Source organism: Chelonoidis abingdonii, chromosome 15 (genome assembly GCF_003597395.2).
Source record: "Chelonoidis abingdonii isolate Lonesome George chromosome 15, CheloAbing_2.0, whole genome shotgun sequence".
Lineage (NCBI taxonomy): Eukaryota > Metazoa > Chordata > Testudines > Testudinidae > Chelonoidis > Chelonoidis abingdonii.
Window position 1 is genome coordinate 48,342,669 of NC_133783.1, and position 6,744 is coordinate 48,349,412.

The 6,744-nt window shown below is 46.5% G+C and overlaps 1 long non-coding RNA gene across 1 annotated transcript; it reads left to right on the plus strand.

The window, feature by feature from the left end:
* The first annotated feature begins 4,226 nt into the window (after positions 1-4,226).
* On the plus strand, positions 4,227-6,348 carry LOC116822680 (uncharacterized). Its single transcript, XR_004373224.2, has 2 exons — positions 4,227-4,736; positions 5,692-6,348. It is a non-coding gene; the product is annotated as an uncharacterized LOC116822680 (long non-coding RNA).
* Positions 6,349-6,744: the final 396 nt, after the last annotated feature.

A 6,744-nucleotide genomic window follows, 5' to 3' on the forward strand; every position in this document is an offset into this window, starting at 1 on the left:
AGTGAGTGGAGATATGATAGCAGTCTTCAACTACCTGAAAGAGGGTTCCAAAGAGGATGGAGCTTGGCTGTTCTCAGTGGTGGCAGATGACAGAACAAGAGCAATGGTCTCAAGTTGCAGTGGGGGAAGTCTAGGTTGGATATTAGGAAACAGTATTTCATTAGAAGAGTGGTGAAGCACTGGAATGGGTTAACTAGGAAGACAGTGGAATCTCTGTCCTTAGAGGTTTTTAAGGCCTGTCTTGACAAAGCCTTGGTTGGGATGATTTAGTTGCTGTTGGTCCTGCTTTGAACAGGGGTTGACTTCGATGACAAGGTCCCTTCCTACCATAATTTTCTATGATTCTGTGCCTCAGTTACTACCAATGTAAAATACTAGCCTAATACTTCTCTACTTCCCAGAAAGGTTGTGAGGATAAATCCATTTATGTTTGAGAGACATTTAGATACTATGATGCCAGTGGACATAAATCTTTAAATTAAACCAGCAGCATGAGCCTGTTATTTATAAGACTGGGGGAAAAAAGGGCAATCCTTTAAAAGAACCAATCCTTTGGATCACAGACAGCATAGAAATAAAATATAAATTAATACATAATCCCAGATGGTCACTGAATGGTTTGGTTCAATGTCTTGTCCAAACTGTTTGTCCATTAATATTTTTCCCCAACCTCTCCTGACATAAGAAGTTTTTTTTCATATTTTTTAAAATTGTCAGAATTTTGCAGGTTTTTTTCAAAAACATGAAAACCAAAAATCTGTTAGTTTTCAGTACCCCAAAGCTAAGTTATTATGGTTTAAAACTTAAAAAAAGTTTCTTGTCTTTAAACGGATAAACAAACAAAACAACACACCACATGTTTTGATTTCCAAAACTTGAAAAAAGTATTTTTTTATGAAAATGCAAAACTTTTTTCAAAAAATTGCCTTAAATTGAAAAGGCTATTTTCTATCAAACACATTACAATGCAAAATATATTGCTGTCTCTACTGCCCATTATGGTAAGTTTTGCAATATTTTTAATGCACGTATGACTCCGTTTACCCATTCAATTTGTATTGCTACCAATTGGGTGAGGGCTCTGGAGAGTCAATGGAAGCCCCAGCGATTGGCATCCAAGAGTGGAGAACATGAGGACACAGCAGGACTGCAACCTAGGACAAACAGAGCAGGTATGAACATGCTGAGTTTTAAGTTTGCTGCAGATCAAGACAGAGACAAACAGGGTAAGCCTCCCCTGCCCAGGTAGACAGACTAGTTTCAATGTGGTAAAAATGTGTTGATGCTGCAGCAGTGGGGAGGATCAGGTTAGTCACCTGAGCTTGGACCCAGTGGTTAGGGTGGGAATAGGCTTGGGTGGCTAGCCTGAGCCTCTGCTGGTGCCACAACATCCACCCAGCTATTTTGAGTGCACATGTATGAGTGTAAAAAGAACAGGAGCAGACATATCTATTCAAGTGACATCATCATAGGACCTAATCACATCAGCCACACCATCAGGGACTCGTTCACCTGCACATCTATCAATGTGATATATGCATCATGTGCCAGCAATGCCCCTCTGCCATGTACATTGGCCAAACCGGACAGTCTCTACACAAAAGAATAAATGGACACAAATCTGACATCAGGAATCGTAACATTCAAAAACCAGAAGGAGAACACTTCTCTACAGACTTAAAGGTGGCAATTTTGCAATAGAAAAGCTTCAAAAACAGACTCCAATGAGAAACTGCTGAACTTGAATTAATATGCAAACTAGATACCATCAATTTAGGCTTGAATAGAGACTGGGAATGGCTGAGCCATTACACACATTGAATCTATTTCCCCATGTTAAGTATCCTCACACCTTCTTGTCAACTGTCTGAAATGGGCCATCTTGATTATCACTACAAAGATTTTTTCTCCTGCTGATAATATCTCATCTTAATTAATTAGCCTTCTAGAGTTGGTATGGCAATCCCCTTTCATGTTCTCTGTATGTGTATGTATGTATCTCCTTACTACATCGGATGCATAGAATGGAACATAAAGTGGGTTTTAGCCCACGGAAGCTTTGCTCAAATACATTTGTTAGTCTCTAAGGTGCACAAGTACTCCTGTTCTTTTTGCAGATACAGACTTACATGGCTGCTACTCTGAAACCTGGTACGAGTGTGTCTTTCTGAGCTGGAGCTGTGGGATAGATGTACTCTCAGGTTCTAACAGAGCTGCAGGGAGATAGTTAAATCCTAAGAGGCTCTGGGAAACTGGGTAGGTAATTCGTTACCATGGACTCTGACTTCAGTTTTGTGGCTATTGTTCTAACCTGGACTCAAATACTGGACTCTAGTTGACTAATAAATGGTGGCTTGTTTTCAAAAAGATTGCTCTGTGTTGCTGCAGAGGTTTACTGGCCGCACTGCTTCTTGAAGGGAAAAGTTTCCAAGAGGTGTCTGAACTCATTGAACTTGCTGTAGAGCCAGGGTGAGAATCGGGTCGGGGTGCTGGAGCCAAAGGCTCAGTCTTGGAGTTGCAAAAGCCCAGGGCACACCCTTGTAGGAAAAGCTAAGATGGCAAAATAATAGGGGTACTCCAAGTCTGGTCTACACTATGTGTCTAAACCGAATTTAGCAGTGTTAAACTGATTTACCTGCACCTCATCCACACAACGAAGCCCTTTATATTGATATAAAGGGCTCTTTAAATCAATTCTGTACTCCTGCCCGACGAGGGAGTAGTGCTGAAATCGGTATTGCCATGTGGATTAGGGTTACAGGGCCGTATTCGATCAGCATGGCCTACCGGGGCCATCCACTGTGCCCATTTTGACGCGCTCTGGACAGCAATCTGAGTCAGATGCACTGACCGGGTACAGGAAAAGCCGTGAACTTTTGAATTTCATTTCCTGTTCGCCCAGCGTGGAAAGTATGATCAGCACAGTGACCACGCAGAGCTCATCAGGTAACAATGTGTATGCAGAGTCAGGATGAGCTGTACCCTGACATCTGGTGGTGAAGTATGGAAGTGTGTAGGAAAGATGTCTGGAATGCGAAATCTCAAATTTGCATAGGCACGCCTACCCATCCCAGACTGCCGAGCTGTGGGGACTGCTTTGTGACAGAAATGACTCAAACTGAGTTGGGTGGACTTGCTAGACAAGGCAATGGGTTCCAAACCCCTGTGAATGGAGAGAGGTTGGGGACAGGTAGTTGTGTCTGGTGTGCAGGCTCCTTGTGGAGCTAGAAGCACCAGTTGCACCCCTCCTCTCTCCATGTGGAATGTCAGAGTTGATTTTTCATTCCCTTAAGACTCGTAGATACAGGTTGCTGAGCTGAACTCACTTGGGCTAATGGTGCACTACCAGTGGCTCCCCTACTATGTTGCTGAGATCACTAGAGCTGAAATCACAAAAGAGCTGAAATTACTGAGCTGGAGCACTGAGTACTGTGCTAACTAGTGGGGGAGCCTGAAGCTATACTGTGGAACAGAGCAGCTGGTGAGTGAGCAGTTTATGGGATGGGGAGGCGGACCACGGGCCAGGCTGTGGAGTGGAGCGGCTGGCAGAGCGGAGTAGCTGTGGGGCGTGTGGAGCAGCCCACAGAGCGAGCGGGAGCGAGCAGTTTGCAGGACAACTGGAGCAGCTCACGAGGCAGCTGGTGGAGGCGAGCAGTTTGTGAGGACGGCCAGAGGAGCAGAGTTGAGCGGCTGGTAAGGCGCGGCAGTTCAATGGAGGAAGGCGGAAGCAGAACCACGGAGAGGCAGGGAGTTGGCCCTGGACCACGTAAGGTGCCCCTTTCACCAGGCTGGGGGGAGGGACCTCTACAGATAGACTCTTGAATTCTGGGTGGCATTGACCAAGACTTTTTGGGTTGTTGGACTTTGGAGTGATTGGACTTAAGACCCTAGGGGAAAAGGACATTGCCAAATGTACTGGGGGGTGGTTATGGTTGGGTTATAACTCTGTTTGTGGTGTTTCTCCACTGGATGCCGCATTGATTCCTTCTTTATTAAAAAGATTTCGTACACTCAGACGTCTTGCCGAGAGGGAAGATTGCCTCCTAGAGGCGCCAGGGAGGGTATGGATGTAAGTGTTCCGTTCATACGGGTGGGGCTCGAGCCGGTTATGCATTGTGTTATTGAAACGGAACCCCTGATACTGAACCTGGCCTTGTTGCTGCCAACTCAGAGAGGCAGAAGGGTTACAAATGCAATCTCCTGAGAAATCGAAAAGAGCTCCAGCATGGACTGCACGGGAAGTACTGGATCTGATCGCTGTATGGGGAGAGGATTCCGTGCTAACAGAACTCCGTTCCAAAAGACGAAATAAAAGAACATTTGAAAAAATTTCCAAGGCCAGGATGCAGAGAGGCCACACCGGGGACTCAGTACAGGGCCATGTGAAAGTTAAGGAGCTCAGACAAGCCTACCAGAAAACCAAAGAAGCAAACGGAAAGTCCGGGGCAGGGCCGAAAACATGCTGCTTCTATGCTGAGCTGCATGCAATTCTAGGGGAGTCCGCCACCACTACCCTACCCCGTCCATGAATTCTGAGGTGGAAGTGGTAATCGCAGCCATGGCTGAGGATTCTGCGGATGGGTAAGATGAGGAGGAAGAGGAGGACAAGCTTGTAGAGAGCACACAGCACTCCATTCTCCCCAACAGCCAGGAGCTTTTTCTCACCCAGATGGAATTACCCTCCCAGCCCTCCCAAGCAACTATCCCAGACAAGGAAGCCATGGAAGGGACCTCTGGTGAGTGTATCTTGTAAATATAAGACATGGTTTAAAAGCAAGCGTTTTTTAATGATTAATTTGCTCTGAGGACTTGGGATGCATTCACGGCCAGTATAGTTACTAGAAAAGTCTGTTAACATGTCTGGGGATGGAGCGGAAATCCTCCAGGGACATCTCCATAAAGCTGTCTTGGAGGTACTCCAAAAGCCTTTCAGAAGGTTTCTGGGCAGCGCTGCTTTATTCCATCCTCCATGGTAGGACACTTGATCACGCCATGCATGTAGCAAGTAATCTGGTATCATTGCATGACAAAGCCTAGCTGCATATGGTCCCGGTGATTGCTGGCATTCAAGTAACATCCGTTCTTTATCTCGCTGTGTTATCCTCAGGAGACTGATATCGTTCATGGTAACCTGTTGAAATTCAGGAATTCAAGTAAGGGAACAGAGATGGCCATTCCCACTGGGCTGTTTGCCTGTGGCTTAAAAGAAATCCTTCCCTGCAGGTAGCCAGGCAGGCGGAAGGCGGGGGGTGATTGGCTCTGAACTTTTCCGCATTTGGCTAGCACGCGGTTGTGGGGGGGGAAGGGGGGTGTTTAGCAATGATCTTCCATGATACCAGCCACGGGGTGGTTTCTGCTGCTGCACGTTAACAGGAAAGAAGCAGCACTCAATGGGCTTTGCTTGCTATTTGGGAAAGGATGGTGCTGGATAGATGAAGGCTGCAGAAGATGAAAGAGAATGGCTTACCATGGCCACATGCAAGCCAAATTCTGCTGCCCGGACCTGCGTCTGTGATCTGCAACACCAAAGCCGCAGGCACTCAATATTAAGATGCAAAATGCGACCTTGTAGTGAAAACACCTGTGTTATGTAAGGTGAATAGTGTTGTTCACCATGAAAGAGTATGACCATTGGTCTCTAAAATGTATTTTTTTAAATACTTCTCTCCCTTTTTTCCCTCACTCATGCAGCTGCAAATTTTTCAAGCCTCCCTACTCCATCCTGAAGGCTATCTTAGATAAGGTGGCGGAAAAAAAAGACGTGAGAAGAAATGTTCTCTGAAATCGTGGAAGTGACCCGCAATGAAAGAGCTCATCTGAATGAGTGGAAGGACGTGGTAGCAAAATACAGGAAAGATGCCAGTGACCGTGAGGACAGGAGGGACCAACATGAGGACAGGAGGGACGAATGTGAGGACAGGAGAGACGCTTGAGATGAGAAGAGAGATGCTCGAGATGAGAGGTGGCAGCAGGAAGATCAGCGGTGGCGGGATGCCACTCTGGGGCTGCTGCGTGATCAAACTGACATGCTCCGGTGTATAGTGGAGCTTCACGAATGGCAGCAGGATCACAGAGTGCTGCTGCAGCCCCTGTATAACCACCCTCCCCCCTCACCATGTTCCTTAGCCTCCTCACCCGCCAGACGAGTAAGAACTCGTGGGGGTAGGCTCCATGCACCCACCCACTCAACCCCAGTGGACAGCCCAACCAAAAGGCTCTCATTATTATGAAATTTTTTTAGTGGCCTTTTCCTTCCCTACTATCCTCCTCCCAAACCCAACCTGGGCTACCTTGTCAGTTCTCTCCCTCTTTTTATAATTAAGTAATAAAGAATACATGATTTTTAAACGAGAGTGACTTTATTTCCTTAGAAAGCAAACTGTGATTGAAGGGGGAGTGAGCGTGGGGGGTTTGCTTACAGGGAATGAGTCAATCAAGGCGGGGGGGGGGTAGTGTTCATCAAGAAGAAACAAACACAACAGTCACACTGTACCCTGGCCAGTGATGAAACTGGTTTTCAAAGCTTCTCTAATGCATACCGCTTCTTAGTGTGCTCTTCTAATCACCATGGTGTCTGGCTGTGCGTAATCAGCAGCCAGGTGATTTGCCTCAGCCTCCGACCCCACCATAAAGGTCTCCCCCTTACTCTCACAGAGATTGTGGGAGCACACAGCAAGCAGCAATAACAATGGGGACATTGGTTTGGCTGAGGTCTGAGCAAGTCAGTAATGTGTGCCACCGCGC